Raw genomic sequence first — 26,170 nt, 5'->3', positions numbered from 1 at the left:
AATGAATTAATCCTTGAGATGTATCAATAAAAAGTTCGCCCGGTCAAAGTTTTTCTTAGCAGTTTTTTATTTTATTTTTTTTTTTTATGTTTTCGTAAAGATAACCTTGGAGCTTGAAGTTCGAAATGTAGAAAACAATAATACAAGCAAAAGGCAAAAATCTTGTGGGTACTGCTTCAAAGCGCCAAGCTTATCTTTACCGAATTCTCATAAATTTTTACTTTGCAAAATTTATTTACATCTCAGGTGTTTTTGTTTAATTATTGTATTATTATGTCAAGACAAGATGGGTCGGGACGGCGACCGTCGACTGAACGTGTCCCCGACCAACGCACCACTGACCGACAGTTTCGATACGCCGCGCCGCACAGTGGGTCGTGAGACGATTCCAGCAGGATTTAAGTATGTAGGCTAGTGAAATTCATTTTTATAATAAAAATTCTTTCTTACATATCATATTAACTAAAAATTTACATATCAAAGTCATTGACTCGGAGTCATCTTGTACAGTACCACGGTCACACGCTGTACTTTTAGTAATTTAGTAATTTTAAAACGTTAGCGGTTAACGGCGTTTTTTTCTTCGTACCAAGTGATCTAAAGTTTGTAATGACAAGGTCCGAAAATATTAAAAGATTATGTAAAATATCTATATTAGTGTTTATTCTAGAAGCTTTCCGGAAATAACTCTCACAAAATTTTTAATATTCTTTGTGTCTAGCCTCTTGCAGCTCTTCGGACAATTGTCCTATTGGAATGAGAAACGAAGATGTAATTTTTGATCCGTGTATTAAAACTTTGTGAAGAGTGACTAGCATGGAATACCGATGATAAAGCGTCACATATAACTCCGTTGTTACCTTCGAGTAGATTTTGAATTTGCTTATATTGATCTTGTAGCCGGATGCCAGTGCTTGTAACATAACTGAAAATCGTTCTATTAGGTTCTTGTTAACACCTTTTATCTCTGCAGTAAGAGTTGCATTCGAAAAAGAGGAGAGGTTTGGGTAAGGAGGGAATTGATATCCTCTGGGACCTTATGAAAAAACTCTGGCAGCAAAAGAAGATCCCAGATGAATGGAGGAAGAGCATTCTTGTGTCGATCTTTAAAGGTAAAGGGGATGTACAGAATTGTGGAAATTATAGAGGTATAAAGATATTGTACCATACTATGAAGATTTGGGAGAAAATTGTAGAAAGAAGGATTAGGCAGGAATCTAAGATTGGAGAGGTACAGTTGAGCTTTTTGCCGGGAAGAAGTACGACTGATGCTATCTTTGCTCTAAAACAGCTGATGGAAAGGCACAGAGAAATGCAGGAAAATTTGCACATGGTGTTCATGGATCTAGAAAAGGCATATGATAGAGTACCAAGGCAAGAGACATAATTGAGGGAAACGAATGTTTCAGAAAAATATGTTACGTTCGTCAAGAAAATGTACGAGAGAACAGAGACCCAAGTTAAGAGTAGCGTGGGCACTACAGTTGGTTTGCATCAGAGATCGACCCTTAGCCCTTATTTGTTTGACCTGATAATGGGCGTGTTGGTGTGTGACGTGAAGTGTGAGGTTCCGTGGAGTATGCTGTTTGCGGATGATATTGTGCCGTGTGAACTTTCCCAAACTAAGGCTGAGAAGAAACTGGAAGATTGGAGAAAAGTTTTGAAAGAAAGGGGTATGAAGAAGAGCAGAACTAAAACAGCTTATAAGACTCTGAATGGTAGAGTGAGTGTAATATTAAAATCCAAAATGTGTCGCTCCCTTTTGTTTCGAGTTTTAATTAAATAACTAGGGACATTTGTTGAGATGGAAGGATGTGCAGCATAGAATTCAATGGGGATGGGTGAACTGGAGGAAGCTGAGCGGTGTGTTATGCGACAAGAAAGTTAGCCGCAATCTGAAAGGAAAATTGTATAAATCAGTTGTTAGACCTGCAATGTTATATGGAGCTGAGACATGCGCAATAACAAGAGCCCGAGAAAGAAAGACGGAGGTGACGGGGATGGGAATGTTGAGATGGTTGTGTGGAGTGTCAAGGAAGGATAGAATAAAGAATGATTTTATTAAAGGTTCTGTTAAGGTGGGATCCTTGAGCAAAAAGATGCAAGAATGTAGGTTGAGGTGGTTTAGCCATGTAGAGCGAAGAAGTGACAATTATATTGGAAAAAAGATCGGAAAGCTGGTAGTAAAAGGAAAGAGGGAAAGAGGAAGACCAAAGATGCGTTGGAAAGATAAGATAAAAGAAGACTTGAACCAGAGGGGACTTAAGAGAGAAGCCCTTGATAGGGAGAACTGGAAAAAACGTATTAGAGAAGGAAACGCCATCCCCATATAAACACGGGAAAAGGCGAAGATAAAAAAAAGANGTAGTATTGTTTAATATAAAATACTTATTTCCTTATTATTTTTAAATTATATTATATAGATGTACTAATTTACACAGATAAAATTAAGTTTATAAAAGCTATATTATGATTAATTAAACCCAAGATTAAATGGAAAATGGTTTTTGATATAAAAATTAATCTAATTTTGATTCAAAACTTTTAAATCTCATTTTACATATTCGTAAAGACTATTTTAAATTAATTTTCATCTTCAATTATTCTTAAAATATATATTTTCGATAACTGTTAATTCTGTTCGTGTATAGAATAGAAGTCTTTTTTATACAGTATATTATTTCCTACCTTTTATATTTATGGCACGATTTCAATTGACATAATGATGAAACATAATAATAAAATATAGTTTCTTTTATAGGTGTAAAATGAAGCAAGAATTTCAGTTTCATGTTTTCGTTGATCCAATTCGCCAGAGGCAAAGAGATAAGTAGAAATGTCATGAAGTCAATAATAACATGTCACTAAACTACGATCGATAAAAGGAGAATACGATACTTTTCAAGACACATATTAAGCAGAAATTGGAAGGAATACCCGTTCGTAAGTTAAAATTTGTTAATCATACTTTACTTGAATGGTATACATAAATTTCAGATGACATCTTGTCAATCTTTACCTACTTTTTATAATGTAAGACGTTCATTCTGACTTGTACATGACTTTCCTTTCTTCTCATTTTAATATTTTAATTTTTTTTACACTTATATGATAAATGAATACAGCTTACTGAAATTTAAATTTAGAAATCTGTTCACATTCCTGATTTTCATATTTAAATTAAATCTTATTAAATTATCATTTAATATTTTCTAAATTTTTGTTTTAAAAAGTTATTTTGTTTTCTCGTGGTTCTTTATGTTGAATATTTCTCTTGGATTCTTTCAATTTAAATATTTTACCTTTACAAAAGCTTTATTTTTTTAATTCTAGCTTTATTATATTTGATATAATAGTATTAACATATTTAAAAATTAATATTTAGTTTAGAATATTTTGTAAATTTAATTAAAGATGTTGAATATTGACTTTTGGGATTAATTTCCAAAAGCCCGTTATACTCAATGTAAAGAAAAAAAAAATCATATAAAATTTTGTGCAATATTTATAATTAAATTTACAAAAATGAATAAAACCTTTTAAAGTCCTCATTCAGTTTAGAACTTTATATGAAATAATTTATTTAAGAATTTGAAAACTGACTAGATTTAAATAAATATAAATGTGTATAGAGAATTGCCCTTACATGGGTGGTATGCTCGTAATCGTTACAATGGCTTACAAGGGAATGAGAGTGTTTACAAATATGTTAAGTAATGCTAGAGTCTCAACCTTTGTGTAACAGAATAATTCATTTTTGTTTCTGAATTGTTGCATAGCGAACCGTACATTGATTTGTACATTATACACAATTTTAATAGGGTAATTAATTAATGCAATGTCTGTTGTAATATGTTTAAAGTAACTTTTGTAATTAATAAAATAATGTAACGTTTATACCTCGTATTATATATTATCTTGAGTATAATTAAGGATATGGGATCAAGGATATGGTTTACGTAATTTTGGAGGTAAGTATGTGTGATGACATGTTACAGAGCATTACAAGGTAATCGAAAAGTATAAAAAAGCGTTATGTAATTTATGGACGATCTTAACTATTTATTTTATTTCAACTCTAGTAACTCTGTCAAAGCCAGTTACTGTATTTTATTTTTAAAAGAAAAAAATTTTAATACAGAATCTAAAATAAGAATAAACAATTGCAGATTTATTATAAATTAATAGAGAAATGTCTACATTCGATAATGTAATAACAAAAAATTATACTAAGCGTGTTACAACAGTTACATTTTATTAATTAATTATATTATTTTATTAATACAGTATTATGTATAGCGTACAAAGAAGTGACGTAAATAGTATGGTTGCTATGCAACACTTCAGGAAAAGAATGAATCATTCTGTTACTCAAAAATGAGAACTTAGCATTAAATAACGTTTTTGTAAATACTCTCATCCTCTTGTAATCCATCGTAAAGATTAATTAACTAATTTAATTAAACAAGAAATAAAAAATAAATAATAAAATTAATTAAATCAGTAAAATTTAATATAAATTTATTTAAATTGAAAGAAAATTTTTTCAGTATAAAGAACAAAAAAATAAAATAAATAAAATAACGTAACTTTTTTAAAACAAAATTCAGAAAATATTAATTATGTATTTAAAATGTCTTTTGTTTCCTTCTTTAAAGTCTCTTTTCTTAACTACTCTCAAGTCCTTCAGCTATCAATTTTCTCTTCTATATTCTTACGATACTTGAAAGGAAATGGCCACGGAGGTCTTCGAGACTAGTTTATATTTGGTGAAAGTTGAAAAGAAAAGAGAATGTGTCTCTTTTTTTATTTTCTTTCCATACGCGATCATGCTTCAAATGAACAAAAGAGAATCGCGCATGAGATTTCGGTACTTGGAGTTTAATATAAACCTTTGAGAGCGTAGTGAAAGTGAAACCTCCGTCGTAAAATCCTTAAAAACTTAAAATATACGCGATTAATTAATTTGAGAAGAAGAAAAAACAAAAATTATTATAACTTCATACAAGAAATTAAGAGAGGATCCCAAATTTTTGATATTTNAAAAAAAGTTATGCATTCCCTCACGTACATAAACAGTGTCGTAATTCGCCAAGTGCAAATCAGCAAATTCGTAAAATTTTTGTTTATTTTGAACAATCCCGGATAATCGAAAATCCGGATAATGGAGGTTCTACTGTATTTTATGACTATTTTGTAGAATTAATAAAGGTATACAAAAACAATATATTACATACTGTATTGTATACTGGCACAATGAAGTGACTTTTCTTATATTTTAGGCAAGTTTCAAATATATAAGCATAGGTAAGAAATAATAGCTATTCGGATATGTTTAATTATTTTGCTCTTATTGAAATCATTTCAGTTTCAGTCTCCACGTTGAAGCACGGGAAAGATTATGGGCTACCAAACCAACAAAGAGAAAAAGTTATGTTAACTTTTCTCTTTAACCAAAAGAGTACGGAAGTATTGTCACTAGTAAAGATAGAGATGTCCCGCACTAAACCTATTCAATGTCGTTTTCTCTTCACTTTTCCATTTTCATCAGATATGAACCGGCCTTTACTCTTCCAGTTGTTCCTTCGTCTTGTCAAGTGCACTTTTCGGTGTGATATTAAAAATAAATAAATATTCAAGGAAAATATCTTCTAGTTCTGTCAACCTGATCCTGGTTGATATCGTTAGGGTGTCTATCACGAAAGGCCTTCCGAGTACTGACTATCTGATGGTATCTGCGGATTTTGTGTGCTCTATTAGCTACAAGTTGTGTCAGTGTTGTGTAAAGTTTAAAGGTGTGCCGTTTTGTCTGCAAAACTTACTGCTTTGTGTAATTGCGATGTTTGTTGTTTCCTGCAAAAAAATTCTCAAAGTATAGGTAATTTTTTTAGAGCAGATTTAAAATATCTGTCTGACTCATCTTCTACGAGGGAGAGTCAGCCTTCCTATAGACGACTTAAGGTTGTATTAATTATAGTCTTTTAATGTTTCGTTATACTATTATACTACAAATAAAATTCTCCATAAAAGATTACTTGGAACAGTTTCAATTCTACTAAAGCCAGTAATTATAAATATTTATTTCCTACAAAAATAAATTGTGCCACCGAAGGGAAAACTCATAAACATTTTGAATTGGTAATTTGGTATCACAACATAACTAAAGTTAAATTTTATGCGTCAAATACATTAAGTACTGCATGAGTACGTCACTTAATAAATGTATTAATATCATTTTATTGTGTAATAATTATTTATTAATTCGTTTTAGTACATTTGTCAAATAAATCTTTAATATTCTTACTGTATAAAAAATAAACGAGCAGTTATTTATTGCGACATCGTCAAAATGTCGGGCTGCAATTTTTCGTCACAATGCTCTCAATTTTAGTAGGGTCTTGCTCCTGTACATTAGACTTTTCCTGTTAACAGTAGAGTAATGCCGGTAATCTATCTATCTCCGCTAGGAGAAAATTTTTGAATTGAAATAATATGACTTCCGTTCTGGACTGGAAGTTCGTATATAAGTTAATTGGGGCCTCCTTCACGTAAGCTTTCCACATCTGGTCTCGATTTTCATCTATCTAACTCCATTCTCGAGATTAGCAAAGAACAAACAAACAGATAAACACCAATGGAAATTTACAGGCGTATAAATTTCCGCTGATGTCCATTTGTTTCTCCGTGAATAATCTATAAATTATTCATAGATTATGTTTAAAATTCTTTCAAAATTATCAGAATATCTTTTGATTTTTTAGTTTATTTATTTTCTATTGATTTATTTTAAAAATAATTATAATTTATATAGAACAAGTAATTATTTATTGTGACATCGTCACAATGCCGGGCTGCAATTTTTAATCATATTTTTAAGTTATTTAATATAAAATATATGCTCTCCACCTCAAATTAGTAGTAACTGGCCCTGTACGTCATACTTTTTCTGTTAACAATAGAGTCGTGCCGGTCATCTAGCTAACACTTTTCATAGAAACATTTTTGAATTGAAATAGCGTGACTTTCGGTTTGCATCGGAAGTTCGTATGTAGTTAATCGAGATTTCCTGCCTGTAAGCTTTCCATATCTGGTCTCTGCTTTTATCTCATCTATCTAACTCCATTCTCGAGATTAAGGAAAGGCAGACTGACAAACGGACGACAGTGAGAATTTATAGTTATACAATTTTTTCAAATTGCAGCCCAATGATATTACGTTCAGCATCAATGAATTTGATAGAAAAAAAAGAAATAAAGAATTGTTTGTAAACGGAACCCCACATTATATAATCTCTTAAGAAATGATAAGGATAAAGTCCCAAAGACAGAACCGGATTTCTATATAGACACAGTAAGCTTGGCTCTAGAGCAAAAAATTTTGAGAGAGGCAAAATTTGCGTGCATAGCATAAGAATTTCACAAAAGAATCTAAAGAATTTCAAATATTAAAGTATTTATAATTAATTACTAAGTCATCTACAAAAATAAATGAAGATAATGATTTAAATAATCCAATTACATCTGATGAATAACTTTGACCACTTATAAACACACACTACGTCACTATGTATGATGTAAGTTTTAATTAAAACAAAATATAATTAAAACCATGTATGTTAACCGTACTATTTAGTAAAAGGGTATCATTTTTATACTTAGAAAAGTGTACGAAATTTAGTATATTTTCATATAATATTACGCAATTCAATTACAGGTTAATGTCATAAGCATTTGCGTTTACGCTAGGGTATCTCCTGCCCATGCTAAAGTCCTATTTTTGCAAATAATTGCAAATATACAGTAATTCTTATTCTCTGATCACCATCAAAACTCCTTTGAATTGAGTTTGGATTGTGTAAACGGTCAGCATTATTATATACTAGTCCGTACAAGTTTATTCCTCGTCGGAGAAGAAACTCACCAGCACGACTACCACTTAGCACGCGCTTGAATGTACAATACTATAAATCCAAATAATATATAATTCAAGCGTTAACACTTAGGCAGTTGAGCTTTTAGTTTTACTTTTTCAAAATTCTTGGTTTCATTTTTTGTCACTTCATAATTCAAATCAGTCACTTAATTAGGAATTAAGAATTATTTTGGCTCCTTTGACGACGTCACCCGCTTGAGGTGGCCCTGACTACGTCAGTTAGATAGCATTTTAAACACTTCTAGTCTATGTCGTCAACAGCATAGATGATAAACCGGCCATGCTCAAAGAAACACAACACTTACATTTACACCGGTAAGTTGGAGACAATAGAATTAAGTACAACATGCATAGATTCACTGGTAGGAACTTGAAGAAACGCATCTAAGAGCACAAATATATTGCACAGAAAAAGCTTAACGCAACTTTAGCACGCTTTGCAAATCAACAACACCAACACCAACCAGTGGCTGAATGGATAAAACACTGAAAATGGTACCTGGTCATAGTTTCGCGCCTTGCCAGAGATTGACCTTGAGGAGTTTTCCGGATTTCCTTCGCGTATCTGACATCTATGTGAGAGGCCGGACTTGATAGGAAAATTTTATTCAAAAAATTTTTCGGAAAAAAAAATCGCTACGGATATGATTATATCCTTTCCCACGGACTTGCTTCCTTGTTTGGGGGTGACACATCGAATATGTCACTAAGATTCAAAAATGCAGAAATCGCCATTGGACGTGAAGGACGATTTTACGAAAAAAGAATAAGAACTGCGAGGGGAAGACCCCCAAACAAACAAACAAGAGGAGAAGATCCGATAACGAGACAGAAGAGTTCGTCTGTCCTCGAAAGTTGGTCGTATGTGTACACTCGGATACATTTCACCATCGATGCTCCTCCAATAGCCAGCAATCAGAAGCTTAACCGCTGATAGCCGATGACCCCAAGTACTCACCTAGGACTTGTCTCCACCGAAACAGGACCCAAATCAAGAGAGCAATCTTCACGTAAATACCACGCGCGAACATTTGTAAACTCTCTCTCTCGCTTAAAGCATATGTGTAATTAGTTTATATAATCAATAAATGGGTATTATTTTTATAATCGAATTGTAAAGTGCACTTCTTTAGCCCAATTGTTCTCCATCCCGAGTCCAACAGCCAATAGACGCGACTACTCACGCGTAAATGCGAACGTAATGGTCTCTGTGACTACCCGAAAGGCACAGTGGTGTCAGTCCTGACGAATTAGTCATTGCAGTCTTCGCCGACGCAATGTCGACCCTTCGGTCCTGNTATTTTATTTTTTTTTTTTATGTTTTCGTAAAGATAACCTTGGAGCTTGAAGTTCGAAATGTAGAAAACAATAATACAAGCAAAAGGCAAAAATCTTGTGGGTACTGCTTCAAAGCGCCAAGCTTATCTTTACCGAATTCTCATAAATTTTTACTTTGCAAAATTTATTTACATCTCAGGTGTTTTTGTTTAATTATTGTATTATTATGTCAAGACAAGATGGGTCGGGACGGCGACCGTCGACTGAACGTGTCCCCGACCAACGCACCACTGACCGACAGTTTCGATACGCCGCGCCGCACAGTGGGTCGTGAGACGATTCCAGCAGGATTTAAGTATGTAGGCTAGTGAAATTCATTTTTATAATAAAAATTCTTTCTTACATATCATATTAACTAAAAATTTACATATCAAAGTCATTGACTCGGAGTCATCTTGTACAGTACCACGGTCACACGCTGTACTTTTAGTAATTTAGTAATTTTAAAACGTTAGCGGTTAACGGCGTTTTTTTCTTCGTACCAAGTGATCTAAAGTTTGTAATGACAAGGTCCGAAAATATTAAAAGATTATGTAAAATATCTATATTAGTGTTTATTCTAGAAGCTTTCCGGAAATAACTCTCACAAAATTTTTAATATTCTTTGTGTCTAGCCTCTTGCAGCTCTTCGGACAATTGTCCTATTGGAATGAGAAACGAAGATGTAATTTTTGATCCGTGTATTAAAACTTTGTGAAGAGTGACTAGCATGGAATACCGATGATAAAGCGTCACATATAACTCCGTTGTTACCTTCGAGTAGATTTTGAATTTGCTTATATTGATCTTGTAGCCGGATGCCAGTGCTTGTAACATAACTGAAAATCGTTCTATTAGGTTCTTGTTAACACCTTTTATCTCTGCAGTAAGAGTTGCATTCGAAAAAGAGGAGAGGTTTGGGTAAGGAGGGAATTGATATCCTCTGGGACCTTATGAAAAAACTCTGGCAGCAAAAGAAGATCCCAGATGAATGGAGGAAGAGCATTCTTGTGTCGATCTTTAAAGGTAAAGGGGATGTACAGAATTGTGGAAATTATAGAGGTATAAAGATATTGTACCATACTATGAAGATTTGGGAGAAAATTGTAGAAAGAAGGATTAGGCAGGAATCTAAGATTGGAGAGGTACAGTTGAGCTTTTTGCCGGGAAGAAGTACGACTGATGCTATCTTTGCTCTAAAACAGCTGATGGAAAGGCACAGAGAAATGCAGGAAAATTTGCACATGGTGTTCATGGATCTAGAAAAGGCATATGATAGAGTACCAAGGCAAGAGACATAATTGAGGGAAACGAATGTTTCAGAAAAATATGTTACGTTCGTCAAGAAAATGTACGAGAGAACAGAGACCCAAGTTAAGAGTAGCGTGGGCACTACAGTTGGTTTGCATCAGAGATCGACCCTTAGCCCTTATTTGTTTGACCTGATAATGGGCGTGTTGGTGTGTGACGTGAAGTGTGAGGTTCCGTGGAGTATGCTGTTTGCGGATGATATTGTGCCGTGTGAACTTTCCCAAACTAAGGCTGAGAAGAAACTGGAAGATTGGAGAAAAGTTTTGAAAGAAAGGGGTATGAAGAAGAGCAGAACTAAAACAGCTTATAAGACTCTGAATGGTAGAGTGAGTGTAATATTAAAATCCAAAATGTGTCGCTCCCTTTTGTTTCGAGTTTTAATTAAATAACTAGGGACATTTGTTGAGATGGAAGGATGTGCAGCATAGAATTCAATGGGGATGGGTGAACTGGAGGAAGCTGAGCGGTGTGTTATGCGACAAGAAAGTTAGCCGCAATCTGAAAGGAAAATTGTATAAATCAGTTGTTAGACCTGCAATGTTATATGGAGCTGAGACATGCGCAATAACAAGAGCCCGAGAAAGAAAGACGGAGGTGACGGGGATGGGAATGTTGAGATGGTTGTGTGGAGTGTCAAGGAAGGATAGAATAAAGAATGATTTTATTAAAGGTTCTGTTAAGGTGGGATCCTTGAGCAAAAAGATGCAAGAATGTAGGTTGAGGTGGTTTAGCCATGTAGAGCGAAGAAGTGACAATTATATTGGAAAAAAGATCGGAAAGCTGGTAGTAAAAGGAAAGAGGGAAAGAGGAAGACCAAAGATGCGTTGGAAAGATAAGATAAAAGAAGACTTGAACCAGAGGGGACTTAAGAGAGAAGCCCTTGATAGGGAGAACTGGAAAAAACGTATTAGAGAAGGAAACGCCATCCCCATATAAACACGGGAAAAGGCGAAGATAAAAAAAAGAAGTTATTATTAGAAACAGCAGAAGTATTATTCTTAAGATTAGAAAAAATAATTTAATTTTAACAATAGTTAAAACATATTTTAACAAATTGTATATATTATAAGATACACACATATGACAAATTTATATGTAGTAGATATTTTAGAGAATATACAAGTATATGTAGATTATTTTATTCCCTAATTTATTAAATAACATATATATTAATAAGTTATTAAATTAAACGTGGCGCAGTCATTTCTAATCGAATTATTTAACTCATAATTACAGTTTTTAATCATTTGTCTTTAAACGCTTAGCATATCTTTAATTATCTTTGTATAAAAATCTTTTAATTTTAATTAATGCATTTATTTATTCGACAAACAACATTAAATGATAACTTCATCAATATATTTAATTTAACGAAGATATACGTTCTGCTTTAATAATAAGCTATGAAAACTACACTAATTTAGTAGGAATTAATTTTGCTTCAAATGCTTTCGGTCTACTTCATAAACCACGTTAAACTGACCTTTCTTTTATTGTACTGTACATCCCAACAAGTTCGCACGATTCATCTTCTTACAAACTCGCCGGCATTGATCCGACGTGCACATACCGGTACATCAGCTAGAGAGATTATGAAATAGAAATTGACAGAATTATTTGCCTTAGATTTAGTAGGAAGACGGTTATTAATTTAATCCGTTCACATCAGTCCGGAACGAAGAACACATTGAATAAGAACTTTACAAAATTTACATTCTCAACAGGCAATTATTTATTGTCGCACTGCAATTTTTATGCATATATTTAAAAATTTATTTAATTAAAATTAATTACTCTCCAACTGAAATTAATAGTGTCTCGCCCCTGTACGTCATACTTTTTCTGTTAACAATAGAGTCGTGCCGGTCATCTAGCTAACACTTTTCATAGAAACATTTTTGAATTGAAATAGCGTGACTTTCGGTTTGCATCGGAAGTTCGTATGTAGTTAATCGAGATTTCCTGCCTGTAAGCTTTCCATATCTGGTCTCTGCTTTTATCTCATCTATCTAACTCCATTCTCGAGATTAAGGAAAGGCAGACTGACAAACGGACGACAGTGAGAATTTATAGTTATACAATTTTTTCAAATTGCAGCCCAATGATATTACGTTCAGCATCAATGAATTTGATAGAAAAAAAAGAAATAAAGAATTGTTTGTAAACGGAACCCCACATTATATAATCTCTTAAGAAATGATAAGGATAAAGTCCCAAAGACAGAACCGGATTTCTATATAGACACAGTAAGCTTGGCTCTAGAGCAAAAAATTTTGAGAGAGGCAAAATTTGCGTGCATAGCATAAGAATTTCACAAAAGAATCTAAAGAATTTCAAATATTAAAGTATTTATAATTAATTACTAAGTCATCTACAAAAATAAATGAAGATAATGATTTAAATAATCCAATTACATCTGATGAATAACTTTGACCACTTATAAACACACACTACGTCACTATGTATGATGTAAGTTTTAATTAAAACAAAATATAATTAAAACCATGTATGTTAACCGTACTATTTAGTAAAAGGGTATCATTTTTATACTTAGAAAAGTGTACGAAATTTAGTATATTTTCATATAATATTACGCAATTCAATTACAGGTTAATGTCATAAGCATTTGCGTTTACGCTAGGGTATCTCCTGCCCATGCTAAAGTCCTATTTTTGCAAATAATTGCAAATATACAGTAATTCTTATTCTCTGATCACCATCAAAACTCCTTTGAATTGAGTTTGGATTGTGTAAACGGTCAGCATTATTATATACTAGTCCGTACAAGTTTATTCCTCGTCGGAGAAGAAACTCACCAGCACGACTACCACTTAGCACGCGCTTGAATGTACAATACTATAAATCCAAATAATATATAATTCAAGCGTTAACACTTAGGCAGTTGAGCTTTTAGTTTTACTTTTTCAAAATTCTTGGTTTCATTTTTTGTCACTTCATAATTCAAATCAGTCACTTAATTAGGAATTAAGAATTATTTTGGCTCCTTTGACGACGTCACCCGCTTGAGGTGGCCCTGACTACGTCAGTTAGATAGCATTTTAAACACTTCTAGTCTATGTCGTCAACAGCATAGATGATAAACCGGCCATGCTCAAAGAAACACAACACTTACATTTACACCGGTAAGTTGGAGACAATAGAATTAAGTACAACATGCATAGATTCACTGGTAGGAACTTGAAGAAACGCATCTAAGAGCACAAATATATTGCACAGAAAAAGCTTAACGCAACTTTAGCACGCTTTGCAAATCAACAACACCAACACCAACCAGTGGCTGAATGGATAAAACACTGAAAATGGTACCTGGTCATAGTTTCGCGCCTTGCCAGAGATTGACCTTGAGGAGTTTTCCGGATTTCCTTCGCGTATCTGACATCTATGTGAGAGGCCGGACTTGATAGGAAAATTTTATTCAAAAAATTTTTCGGAAAAAAAAATCGCTACGGATATGATTATATCCTTTCCCACGGACTTGCTTCCTTGTTTGGGGGTGACACATCGAATATGTCACTAAGATTCAAAAATGCAGAAATCGCCATTGGACGTGAAGGACGATTTTACGAAAAAAGAATAAGAACTGCGAGGGGAAGACCCCCAAACAAACAAACAAGAGGAGAAGATCCGATAACGAGACAGAAGAGTTCGTCTGTCCTCGAAAGTTGGTCGTATGTGTACACTCGGATACACTTCACCATCGATGCTCCTCCAATAGCCAGCAATCAGAAGCTTAACCGCTGATAGCCGATGACCCCAAGTACTCACCTAGGACTTGTCTCCACCGAAACAGGACCCAAATCAAGAGAGCAATCTTCACGTAAATACCACGCGCGAACATTTGTAAACTCTCTCTCTCGCTTAAAGCATATGTGTAATTAGTTTATATAATCAATAAATGGGTATTATTTTTATAATCGAATTGTAAAGTGCACTTCTTTAGCCCAATTGTTCTCCATCCCGAGTCCAACAGCCAATAGACGCGACTACTCACGCGTAAATGCGAACGTAATGGTCTCTGTGACTACCCGAAAGGCACAGTGGTGTCAGTCCTGACGAATTAGTCATTGCAGTCTTCGCCGACGCAATGTCGACCCTTCGGTCCTGTGGTGCCGAAGCATAGGGGGACGCTTCGCGCATTATCACACCTATAAAGGACCTAGTTTCCAGTGGAAAGCCTTCCCGAGAAATCCTTCCGTTTCCTTTGAAAGATCGTTCATGTGTTGCGTTCCCGTATTCTATCAAACCAAACCGAACCAAGAAGACGCTAAAATTTTGTGGCTTGAGGCTATAGTTATAAAAAACATATTATCTGCATTCATTAACAAACAAATGAAAATATTTAAGCAAAACGCTACGGAGAATGTTTAGATGCCAGGGATGAGGATATACATACTTTCATCGGCATGAAAATTTGCTTTAATTCATGATTTATAAACATTTACTTTTGTTTCTTATTGTATGATTATTTTATATTCTTCAGTTGTTGTTATTTTAATTTGTTATATATATAACATATATAAATAAACTTCATAAAATTTATAGACCACCAGTCACCCCTTGGGTCACTCTGTTTAAAATTTATAAAAAATAGAAGATACCGTAAAAGGAAGTAGGCTACTAGCATTTTATAGATGTGTAACGCCTCCACATATCTCCTTTTAAAGATTTCCTCTCGAAATAAGCCTCTGACTCAAACCTCGGTCTCGCAGGACAAGGTAAGAGCGTTTTTTGAAATATGTACCCGTAGCATGCGCATGGGGGTAGCGCTCGTATTCGGCTATTAGTATTAGTTCTTGTATTTTTAAATGTTTTACACGTGTATCTTTATATTTTATTTATTCGTAAGATCAAAGGTACGGCTATCAATATTTGAAATATTTATTCTAGAATGTTTTAAATTTTTGTTCTATTCGAATGCAACCGGCATCCGATTTGTATTTCCTCCCCTGGAAAGTGATAAATAAGGTCAAAGGGTTTAGAAGCGTATAGAGGACAGACAACGGGTCTATTATGTATAAGTGTGTAGGTAGGTGTGTGTGTGTGTGAACCCCAGGCTAGCATTTTTGTAATTTAGGTAGTTTAATTATTTAATATTTGTTTAAAGAGGAGAAAAACAATTTAAATCGAGATTACCAATATCTCTTCTTGGTGCCATATCAGATTCCTGACGTCGGCGACACCTGGCGTAGGTTTGTAATCCGCCAAGGTGTATACTAGGGAAAGTTACTACCCAGAGTGGTTTCCCGTTGCCTTCTCTGGGGCGCGATGTTGCGCGAGGGGAACTAATGCCTTCCGGGAGGACTTTTATGGGGAACTGGCCTCCTATTTAGTCGTTATTGGCAAGGAGAAAACCCGGAAAACTCCAAGCAGCCAGCCTGTCCGATCGCGGCGCGAACCCACGACCGAACTCCCAGTGTTTAGGGTACGAAGACCACTCGGCCACTGGTGGGCCGAGTGGTCTTCGTACTATTGGTAATCTCGATTTATACAAGGAAAATTCGCGTGATTTTCTCTTTAATTCTCTTTCCTCCATAAGTTACACATCTGAAATTGAAGATTGGACTAACAGACAGATCCCTGCACAAGATTACCAAATTTTGGCATCGGAATGGAGGATAAGTTCCCAAATGAAAGGAAAGGTGAGAGCAGGTCCCTCGCAGAGTTCGTCCGTTCGTTCATCAAGACGATAACCCTCCACCACAGAACTCCTTCGCCGCTGATTTCGGATTTCCGTCGTTTTATCGGACCTTGGCCACTCAGTGTTAAAGAACTGTTGACTTGGAATATTTGTGATCAATTCCAGATATTAATACGATATTACGAATATTACTACCTAGACTCACGACTCTTCATAGAATTGAGAGACTCTTCTACCCCTCAGCAACCCAAGCCGGCCAGCGATTGCCGGACTTCAAAGGTATTTATCTATGTAATCGACTGTAAACATTCTCTCTCTCTCTCTTTCTACTTCCATTTTTCTTGTATTTAGTATTCAGCTTAAAAATTAGTATTTGTTATTTTGTTGTTAATTGTGTTATAGAATGCATTATTTACGGGTTCTCTGTTTCTCAACTTCTTCCTCGTCTTTTACCGTCAGTTCCCAAATACGTGGCCACTCACGCGTTTTTCGAAAGGTTTCTATGAGCCAGAAGTCACAGGTAGTATGTTACTTAACCCGAGGGACAAGGTTGAACCTGTCACATATAAATAATAAATTTGAAATAATTATAACTCACATTATCTATCTATAATTCACACAGATACTTATTCTGGCACTCGATTCAAAACAAGCGTTTACGGCCCCATTTTAGGGTCTTCGTCAGGTAGTACAGCCATCACATCGAACCTAACGTATACAAAACAAGTTTTATACGAGAACAGTCCATCGGAGGAATGGTGTAAATTTAAAAGAACGTAATCGGCAACTTTGAAAAGTAACACCGTACAAAATGACATCGTCGGTAGAAAAATCAACGATTCCTTGGTAATCTGTCTTCCGATTTTAACGAAAAATTGTTTTGTTTCTATTTTTGTTTGAGGTATATATAGGATTCTTAATTTGGCGGTATTTTGCACGTTTTTTCTGTATTTAATTACAACCAAACAAACAAAATAATATATAAATCCAAACAAAATCATCTGAGAGTAAAAAAATTTCACCAAGTAAAAATTTATGACAGTTTAGACAACGGCGGTCAAAATTTTTCTTAACAGTTTTTCATTGTTAAAGATAAGCTTGTCAAGGGAGTTCTGCAGTACCGGATGAAGTAAAAAGAGAAGAAAACACGCCCCTTTTTTCAATTTTTGCAATTTTCAATTGCTTATATTTCAGCAACCTCTTTATAGAAAATGTCGAAATTTTGCACATTACCTAAGAAAACAATTTTCTTTCGAACTAGATATTCGGAATTACCCCCGAAAATCGACAACTCTGATTCCTGCATATGTAGTCAGTCAGTGATTTTTTTACTTGGCAGGGAGTCATTGCCGTGACTCCTGATTTTGCCTATTTATTAATATTTCGAACACTTTATATTTGATTTTTGGAATTTGTTCTGAAAAATAACCAATTGTCTGGCCGAAACCATCGACCGAAAATTAAGTTTTGATAAATTGATACAGTTGTCATAATATATATTTAATATATTAATAATCATTCGATATTTTATGCATTAATTTATAGGAAATATCTAACTTTAAAAGAATATTTTATTGACTTTTGTCGTATATTTTATTTTCCAAAATATTTTTTTATTTGTATGAATTATATACTGTAATTCATTTTCCCCAATTCATAAGATACTTTCTAATACTGAAAATTTACATTAAAAAATAAAATTTAACTATAAAAATATTGTGAGATACTTTAAATTAACTTCATTAATAATTATATAATTATTAATAAGTTAATTAAATTTATTCAACTTAGCACATTTTAAATTTAGTAAACAATTTTAAAGTAATTAAATTATACAAACAGTATTACACTTTAAATATTGATTTCTTGCCTTGTTTTGTCTGAAAAATATTTCGTTGAAAAAAGTAAAATTAGTGAAAATAAACACAGTTTTTTCTTTGTTCCTATTATACAGTATTTTAAATATAAAATTGTGTTTATTTTAGAAATTTAAAAAGATTTATATAATTAAATTTAAAAATATTTTTTGTAGCATTGTAATTATTTTTTAGATGTTTTAATTTCTATTTTTATAAAATAATCATGCAATTTTTATGTATTTACTCTGTCCTAAGACGGAGTAGGACAAAAGCTGTCCTAAAGACGGCCTTTCTACAAAGCCATCGTGGGTTCTACTAGGCTCATAATGGGCGCGATCAGGTAAGGAGCGGGATCCGACATATCACTTGAAAAATTCCTGGAATTTTCGACCGTCCGGATAAGATTCCGGTTCCCTCATAGAGGTAAGCTAACATGTTGCCCATCCGGCAGGCATTAATAAGATCTATAGGTCTATTTAATAAAATAAATAAATGGCAACAAGAACAGCTGAAAACGCTTGATTTTATTCAGTTTTACAGAATATTACACTTTTTTTTAAATATTGTTAATTACCTTCCAGCTTTAACGATTTTCATGTTCATACTTTTTGGAAGTAATCCAAAACTGAGAAACGTTATTATTAATTCTCATGGCTGTTAAAATAAGATTTTTTGCTTACACGAAAAATACTAAACTTTAATGTATTTTTAAATTAAATCGTTAAACAAAGTAATTTTAATTATTTTATTCAAATCATCAATTATTTAAACATTAATTATATTTTCAAAAATAGCAAGCGTTATTATTTTTATATTTAAATAATATAGTTTAGAGATAAATTACTTCTTTAAATTGTTAATATTTGAAAAATCAATGAAAGAAGGTCATAAATTATTTCAATATTAAATTAAAATAAAATTTACTTAAATAAATATTTACGTAAAAGATGGCGCCACATTACAAATGTACTGTTTAACTGTCCGTTTTTAATGTTCGTAGATTTTGTTGTTAATTCTTTTCAATTTAATTATTTTATTTGATATAATATAATATACATTTATTTAGTTACATGTAAATATTTTAATTTCTTTCTAATAAATTTAAAAGTATACCATTTCTATAGGCGATATTTTGCTTGATTAGGGCCTTCGAGCGCTTGTATAGACCCAGAGGTACAACAAATCTTTTAGCAAGCCCCATTTGCCACTCCTTTAAACACACGAAATACTTTTCTTTATTAATAAAACGTAGGCTTAAAGATCTTATTTGATTTTTGTAAAAGTAATATTAACTTATAAGGAGTAGGACCCGTAAGTTTTCTCCTGCTCAGAAAAAAATCCCAAACTTTTTCCTCTTGACGGCCCTGTATTTGAACCATATACTTCTAATCATAATTAAAAATAACTTATTATATTGTTTAATGGTTTTTTAAAACTAACTAGTAAGATATATTGTTGTATTCTTATCTAATATATATATATATATAGAGAGAGAGAGAGCCTATTAAAAATACTATATTAGTAGAAAACTTCATATGAAAATAGAAAAATTGAGCATGTAACGAGTACCTTTGATCGTGTAAAGCCCATACATTACAATAAAATATAAAAGGTTAAGTAAATTAATTAAAGACAAAGCTGCTTATATTTTAACGCTGATTGCCTAATATGCAACTTACTTTTAATGTTTACAATGTTATCGTACGACTCAACAACTATTGAACAGACTTAATTGATGAAATTTGTAGAGTTTAATACCATAATTAAATAACAAAAGTTATTCGTCTTATATAGAATATTTTATCTAATTTATGTTTTTAAGTTTTTCTACAACTTAAGACTATTTGCAATAGTGAAATAAATCAGTTTAAAGTTCAATCTTTTATAATCTTATTTAAAATTAACACAGTAAACTCGTTATGATAAATGGTAAAAAAACTAAGTAATTTTATAGCTTAATAAATTACACGTACTGAATACAGCTAATATAATATATTTAAAAAAATAAACATTTATAGTACTTTTTGTATATTATAAATAAATAATATTAAAATACTTTGATAAATTTTACGATGGAAGATTGAGATAAAAGTCGTTATTAAAAAAACAATCATTTAATAATTTTCTCATTAGTTTTTTGTTTTGGATATAAAACTTTAATCTGGTCTTTATCAATGTACAGTACAGTACAGTACATAAGTATTTCCCTCCTCCCTCCAAATTGAGAAATATCGCATTGCGCTATCCATCTCTTTCGCATAAAGTAAAATATATATTTAATCTGAACGGTCATGGAGTNAAAGAACGAATTTAAATTTATATTTGTATATTAAATTATCAAAAACACTATTTGCTGCACGATATGATCTTTTTTCGATGAATTATTACATTAATAATGCAAAAAACAAGAAAACTCTTTCCTTTAACTTCATTAATAATAGTAGAAAGATATGAGTAAATGAAAAATATTCAGCCTATATTAAAGTACTTCTAATATATTATCTAAGAATAATTTTATTTTTTATTACACAAATTTATATATTTTTTTCTTTAATTTATACCCAGAAATGTATTTTATAAGTGCAGATATCAAAATATAAGTTATTTGGAATTAATTTATAAAATTTAACAACTTTCATTGAGAATAGTGTGTAGGAGGAAATGCAAGATGTCGAAGGTTAAATGTGAAACATTAGTAGAGTTAAAACGAAACACTAAAAAAAACTGTAATAGGGATGAAGTAGATAAAAGTGATTTTACATCAAAGAAATAAAAGTGCTATAAATGAAACTAATATAACTGTAATCGCTCCAAATGTATTTTATATACTTTATTATCCGACTTACTTTCAATGGATTAGCGCTTTAAGCACTTATAAGAAAATCGAAGAGCACGTGTCTAGTGATTACTTTTAAATAAAAATAAAAACTAAATTTATATGGATATCTACGAATAGTATTACTGTAGTATTTTATATTTTTAATTATATTTGTACTAATTAATTGTTAAATATCAGCTTAAATAATTAAATTCGTTGTTTATACGAATTTATACTTTACGAGTTTATACTTCATTCTACTTTATATAAAGTTATAATATATAAATATTGAGGACGTAGCCTGTGCTGTCAGTAAACTGTTCTGTGTCTAATAGATTTATTATATAATGAATATAAAATAACATGCTAATATCGCTGGTATGCAGATTGATCTAGTGACTCATAAATACGCTTCTTTAAGAAAAAATAATAATTGCAAAACTTTTTATAAAAATTAAGAGAAATCAGATTTGCAGATACAGTATTTTGATTATAAAGTTGATCTTAATTTTCATCACTTTTATGTTAGATCCTAAAAACAATAGTAGGCCTAAAGAACTGACAAAAAAGCATATTACTGATGTATGCTTGGTTAATTCATATCGGTAGTGAGTCATAGAGTTTTTTAACGATTAATATTTAATTGCTAACCAAATGAATCAGGAATTAGTGTTAAAATAAGAAAAAGTAAACTAACAATTATAATAAATTCACGTGTATGAGTACAGTAGAACCTCGATTATCCGCCCCCCCGATCAACCGACCCCTCGGTTAACCGACCGTCCTAGTCGGCAAATTTCAAATGTCCGCTAGTGATGTGGCGCTACAATATTTGGCTATGTCTTGGCTACTTTAATATTATTTTTACGTGTTTTAGCTGGCAACACTCATTCGACCATGAAAGGGAGCTAGTATTTAAACGAAGCTTAATTTTCTAATTTTTAACGATACAATAGCGACGATTATTATTTTAAAAAATTTTTGTTAGGCTTAACATCGATGAAAATTCAACGCAAAATAGGTTAATAGCGATATACTAATATACTAATATACTAATTACATGGGATATAATAATATACTACACTAATAATGGATTTTTTCATACTTTTCGGTTATCCGACTTTTCAATTATCCGACCAACCCCAATCCCCAATTAGGGCGGATAATCGAGGTTCTACTGTATTCTGAAGATGATCCCAAGAAGTAAACAACAAGTTTAATGTCTTTTTTTTTTTTTTAACGAAAAAGCATTCTTAGGTAAAGTTCATTTAGTCCATTGATTAATCGGAAATGTAATAAGTAATGGCAGAAATAATTGTCCAAGAAACAATGTCATTAAGATCGGTTGAATTTCTCCTTTCGATTAACGATAACGTCTCCAACAATTACGTTATCGTTACTTATTTCTAGTTCTGTTACTTTCATATAATCAACGAGTCGTAATGTAAATTGTCTAGAAAAGCTAGTTGGTTTATAATTTCGTAAATAAAAAACTTTCATATTTTGATTCTATTTTACTAATAATGAATAAAATATTGTTCTAAACCCCATAAAAACCATTTAAAAATTATTTATAAGTGAAAGCGTTAATATGGTTAATATTAGTTTTTATTTTTAAAGAAAAAATATTGGTAAATTAAATGCTATAACGCAATTCCGGTACTGCTTAAATGAAATTGTTATAAATTTCTATCTGAAATTGTGTAATAGTATGTAAGCACAGTGGCAAAACTGCGGCTCTACTAGACTCTTATTGAGACTCCCATATATCGGACTTCTTCCCTTTATTACTTGGGGGATAGGGTTACTACTTTTGTTCTCTCACTCTCTCTCTCGTTTCTCACGTATTTCTGATCCGTTGTATATGGATTCTATTGTAACAAGGTTTGGCCATCCCTGATATATAGCATTAAAATTTTCAAAATACTTATTTCTGTTTTTAGAAATTAACTTTCGTATTATTCGTTAAATAAAGAGTACGATTCAGTTATAATAATTGGGCTGCAATTTGAAAAAATTGTAATAAATACCCACTGTCGTCCGTCTGTCTGTCCTTTCTTAATCTACTAAAAGGAGTTATCTAGATGAAAATCGAGACCAGCCTAAACGCAGCAGATCCCGATTAACTATACAAGGAAGAACTTTTAGTTTGCACCGAAAGTCACGTTATTTTAATTTAAATTTTTTCCCTAAAAGGAGTTAGATAGATGACCGACACGACTCTTGCTAGCAGGTAAAGTATGATGTACAGGGGCAAGACACTATTAATTTGAGATGGAGAGCATATATTTTATTAAGTATTGTTCTCTTACTAACGCGAATTTGAGTAATTTTATAAAATTTATAATCAAGACATGTATTAAAAAGAAAAAAATGTTCTTACTTTTATAATTACGGCTGTAATTTTATAATAATCAAATATATTTTTTATAACAATTTTAATGATGATGAGTACGATTTTTTGTTTTAGATATGACTGTTTGTTTGTAAATCACTAGTTCGTTTTTACGAAGGGTGCGTTACTTATGTAGTGATAAAATTGAATTTAGTGATATATTTTTGGAAAGACAGTGCTATACGAAATTATACCTCATATTAAAGAAATAAATATTTTATAAACGCAAATTTTTATGCTACAAAAATAATTCGTTTAGTTATCGATCAAGTTCTATTTTAAAAAGCCATAAAATCTAATCATTTATTATTAATAATTTTTCATTTACGACTGCACTATCACTGGTACTAATTATGTTTTTGATGAAGAGTAAATCATTCTATTTGTCAATAAATTAAATTTTAAAATATTTTATTATTTTTACTCTTACTGGATTAGGTGATAATTTTCATTTGCCAATAGCCTAAAATCATTATGACATTAATAATAATAAAAAAATTTGTCCATAGTTTTCTTCAGAGAGAATCTATTGTTAAAAACATTTTTATTTTTTTAAGGAAGAAAGAAAAAGTAAAAAATGACGCATGGCCAAATTTAATAGCTTTATTAAATTGTGAGAAAAATACATCGAAAGAAAAATTGCAGTTAGAACCATTAATAAATCGTTTAAAGTACGGTTTTCTTTCGTTGAAAAATTTTCTCCCCCGAATTTTTCGATAAGTCATTTTTAAGTGCAATCCTTTATAGATACTGAAGTGCCTATTAATTAAATCGATTTGTCAATCTTTCAGCGCAAAGCTGCAGCATTAAAATGTAACAATCTGATTATGATTTAAATGAAGAAAAATGATAGCAAATGTGCAAAACACTCTGACATGTTCCTAAATTTGTTTAGATGTAGGCTACTCATAATTATAAAATCGATAAATTATTTAATTCAAAAATTTCTATAAATGATATTTTCTTAATCATTGCCGAATTGTAATAGCATATTTAATCAATTATTTGCTTTAAAAAAAAACATAAAGTAAATTTATAAAACGGACTAATTTTTAATAAAAAAAAATTAATTAAAGCAAAATAACATGTTGGAATATTATATTTTAAATTTTAAATTAGATTCTAATGTATTAAAATTTTATTTTTGTTATTTCGATTTGTAAATATTTATTTGAATTTATTATTTTCATTTATTGCTTTTATTAATCTAATGATAACTATAACTATTTCCAACTCAGTTTTTATATATTTTCCAATTATAATAATATAATTTCCCATAATGGACGTCGAAAGAAAAACTAATTTATTTGAATTATTTAATTCGAAAATTCTGTTTTAATATCTAGAACAGAACCTTTGTACCTAATCTAAAATAAAATTTGTATAATTTATTTGAATTTTCATTATAGTAAATTATTCAAATGTATTCTAGTTTGTTATTTGTAAATTCTGCAAACTGAAGATGGCAGATTATGACAGAAAATGTTTCTAAAAATAAAAATTTTTGGCCACAAGAATTAAACTGCTAGTCCATTGAAATGCCACTAAGGTGCCAAGTTTCGAAAATTGTTATGATGTAAATAAAGTGTAAATAGTATTATTAGAATGACATGAATTGACTATCGAAAACTAAACGATTGACAATAATAACTTAATCTAAACATGTGTATTTAGGATAATTTATTTATTGTCATCAATATTTACTGTATAAGCTATTAATTAAATATGTTTATTATCTTACATTTCATAAGATTTACGTAATAGTATTTAATATTATCTTAATGAATTAATTAAAGATAATAATAAAGTAAACATAGTATTTATTAAACAAATATTTTTCAGTAATCATAAAAAGCACTATTCAGAGATTTACTTTCTACTGCTATACTTCTCCTTTTTAAAATTTAATTGAGTCATTCAGGACTTATCTAACATAGGCCTATTAAAAAATAGCTGTAACTTTCGAACGAGTGATGGCAAGTGTGAAAACTCTATTGCAGTGAACGGAGCCAAATTTATTTAGTACTGGCCACCAAAATCCCAACATAATGTGGCATATGGTAAGTTCAAGACACACGTTAGTCTTATAAATAAAGTTACTTCTACGTACTGGCATTAATAATACACTCAGTACTTTATATATTTTTTATATTTATAATTCAATAATAAAATAGACGATTTACTCTTTTGCTGCTTATTCCAGTTTGAATAGAGTAAAATTCTCTATGCACGCTAAAGAACTTAAATTTGCTAATATGGAGGATCACAGTAATGGTGCATCTATTAATATATGCACCACCTGTTATAATTTTCTGGCTCATGTTGTACGAAATGATTTTATATATATTCCCCATTTGTGTAATTAATTTTTAAATGGCATTTACGTTTTTTTAAATAAAAACCATTAAAAATAAAATTTTAATTTTTTTGTTTTTTTTAAATTTTAATTCACATTTTCTTGCACATTCATAATTTATTCGAGTCTATCGATGAAAGTTTTGACGCTAACTTCTCGTTTTGAATTGAAAAATACTTCTATTCATTAAGTCTATTGCTTTGTAGTTAAATAAGTATTTGCGAAAGACATTCTGCTTAACGAACAAAAATTAATTTTAAAATAAACATAGGCACTAAATAAATATTCTTCTTAATTACTAAACAGTTAATTTTATTAAAGGCTTTCTTTGGACTTGAAAACAACAGGATTTCTTCGGATATATTAAGACCGAGCTTCATTAGAAAACTATTTTAATACTAATTTGATCGTCTACTCATTATTGTAGACAAGTCAAATCAAATTAAATAAAATTAAAATGTGATAAATTATTAAATTAATTTCTCCAGAGACATAGAAATAATACAGAATTAAAGAAATCAAC

The 26,170-nt window shown here is 31.4% G+C and overlaps 2 pseudogenes; both read left to right on the top strand.

Annotated features, from left to right (window-relative positions):
- Positions 1-991: 991 nt before the first annotated feature.
- On the top strand, positions 992-2,333 carry LOC111632383 (annotated as a pseudogene).
- Positions 2,334-10,154: 7,821 nt separating this feature from the next.
- LOC111632382 lies at positions 10,155-11,496 on the top strand (annotated as a pseudogene).
- Positions 11,497-26,170: the final 14,674 nt, after the last annotated feature.

Source organism: Centruroides sculpturatus, unplaced genomic scaffold (assembly GCF_000671375.1).
Source record: "Centruroides sculpturatus isolate CEXI.00-Female unplaced genomic scaffold, Cexi_2.0 scaffold715, whole genome shotgun sequence".
Classification (NCBI taxonomy): domain Eukaryota; kingdom Metazoa; phylum Arthropoda; class Arachnida; order Scorpiones; family Buthidae; genus Centruroides; species Centruroides sculpturatus.
This window is presented reverse-complemented; position numbering and strand designations above follow the sequence as displayed.